The sequence below is a fragment of the Loa loa genome (genome assembly GCF_000183805.2).
Source record: "Loa loa unplaced genomic scaffold supercont3.301, whole genome shotgun sequence".
Taxonomy (NCBI): Eukaryota; Metazoa; Nematoda; class Chromadorea; order Rhabditida; family Onchocercidae; genus Loa; species Loa loa.
Genome location: NW_018108481.1, coordinates 10,105 through 12,785, shown reverse-complemented (window position 1 = coordinate 12,785; position 2,681 = coordinate 10,105).

The following is a 2,681-nucleotide window of genomic DNA, read 5'->3' as shown; positions in this document are numbered from 1 at the left end:
TAAAAAAAAAAAAAAAAAAAGAAAAACAGTTAGCAAAAAGTATTTGAATTCATTTTAGCTCATATATGAAAACAGATCAAAAAGAAAAAAAAAAATGGGCGCAAATGACCGAAGAATAAGCATTAGAAATAAACAATTCATTCAAAAATTGAAACTTTGCAAAGAAAATTAGCATAAAAAAATATTGGAAAAGATATCGAATACAGTATTCCTGCTAAAGAAAAGAAGTGATGAATGATCGTACAGTATTAAAAAAGAAGAAGTAAGTAAATGGTAGTTATTATTGAAATTTGAAGAGTTGATGAATCCTGTTACAGTAATGCTATTAATTAGGTTTTATATTTGCTATCGTTAACGCTTCAACAAACTTTTACCTATCTTTCATTCATAAAATTTCACATCTTCCTTTTAAAAACACTAAATATATTAAATTAATCATTTGTTAAATTAATTTTAAAAAATAGATCAAATATTAAAACTTATCAGTGATATGCCTTATCAATTCGGGCATTTTTTTTTTTTGATAATTTAGTTAACAATGCAAAGAGTTTTGTTAATTATATTTTAAAGAAGGCAAAAAAAAAAAACGCTTATCATTACCAAATTATTTGCCATCACAATCAATCGTTAAGCTAATCGACTAATCTAATCAATTGATAGTTTAAATTAGTCACTAAGCAATTAGGAAGTTAAATAAACGACCAATTAAATAAATGTTTGAAGTATATGAAAATTTTTTCCCAATAATTTTGTCTTGCATTATTTGCATATTAGTTATCCATCAATTGTAAAGTATGATAGTATATGACAGTTGTCCTTGTCTTTGATCATTGCTTAATTGTTCATTTTGTTTTTTTTTTTTTTTTTTTTTTTGTAAAGTAGTCCTGAAATCAGTTGACAGTTAATTAATCCAGTTGATAATTAATTAATCCAGGTTGATTAGTTGATTAATCAGCGAATTATCTAATCAGTACATCATTATTTTGGCGTAGAAATTGATTTGATGTCACTTGAAGATATTATCAACAAAAGACTTCCGCCATTAACATAAATTTTAATTCCATAAATATTTAATCGATTATCTCTATGCATTCATTTTTAGTTCATACTTTAAATAAATGTCATATTGTTTTAGGATTAAATAATTTCTTTCTTAGCAGGGCTAATTAGCATAGTTAATTAATTGCTAACAGAATGAGGGAATTAAGTTAAGCTAAAATTTTAATCTGTAAACTTCTAAACTTCAAACATTTTTTTGAGCTCTTCTCGAAATAAAAAATGAATAAAAACTTTAACATAAGTAATGAGAAATTATACAAATAGTTGTTGTTTGTAATAAATTATACCATAAGATCGATGGAACAGTTAATAACAATAGATTCTAATTAAGTTAATCAAAAAAAAAAAAAATAAGGAACCATTCTTCCAATTTATGATCATGAATTATTCCTGATTAGATCCGGTTTTTCCGGAAAATTATACAGGGAGAAGGAAAGCTTTTTAAGGTTAGCAAATTGTTCTATTACTTTTTTTGGCGCAAATGTATACAATTCATCTGGGATGCGTTCACTAAGACTGTTGTACTACTTTTTGGTCAATAAATTTCATCACATTTGTTAAATGTTACTAAAAAAAGATAAAAAAAAAAGGCTCAATGATAAATTGATGAATCAAGCATCTGATTAATACCAATATCATAAAGTAAAGTTTAGGAAATATCAATTGATTGGTCAGTTTCAAATCTGCTATACTTGATGAGTCAAAAGTTTTTACAATGGAAAATACAGTAACAGTGATATCCTAAATGGTCATTCACAGATTACAGGTGGTTAGCGAAGATGACAGTGTGATGAGTAGAAAATAGGCAGGGAATGTTCTTATCAGTGCCTGATGTTCTTATCAATTAAAGGTTATTTTTAGATTAGCAGAATTTATTATTTTTGAACATTGCAATCACTGCTACAAATAAAAAATTGAAGTGGTCATTGGTCAAGAAAAGGTTGAAAATCACTGTATTGTAGAACTTGCAAACTATTACAATTTCATGGTTTATTGATATTAAAATAAATCAAAATCGATATCTGTCCATTCAAATTCAATGAAGATTTTATAACCATAAAATGGCTAATTCTCTGTAAACTTCGCATGTTTAGTAAGGAAGGCATTGTTTATTTGGCTTAAATTACTAACGGTTAACAGATTCAAATTCCTGTTTCAGGAACAAACCTGATAGCTTTCAGGTTTGCACTGATCCTTTTTTCCATAAATGGATTTCATTTAGAGATATGATTAATTGCAAATTTGTTTCGTTCATTTTTTCTTTTTCTCTTTTCTCATAAAAAAAATTTATAAATTACCATACTGCTTTAAAATTGTTAAATGCATTTCAATTCATTTTAGCTTTACCATTATTTTATGCATATATTATATTGGCGTAAAAGTAATTGCGTTTGTTGTATTGCTTTTGCATTTTTGCAAATAGAGATCAATCATCGAAGCTAATTTCTCAATAAATATTAGAGGATTAGCTTAAACAGCTGCTGTCAATTGGTCACTGTTTACTTCCACTGACCGATCACAGCACTCTTCAACTTCAAGACTTTAAAGAGCTGCTGTCAATTGGTCACTATTTACTTCCACTGACCGATCACAACACTCTTCAACTTCAAGACTTTAAAGAG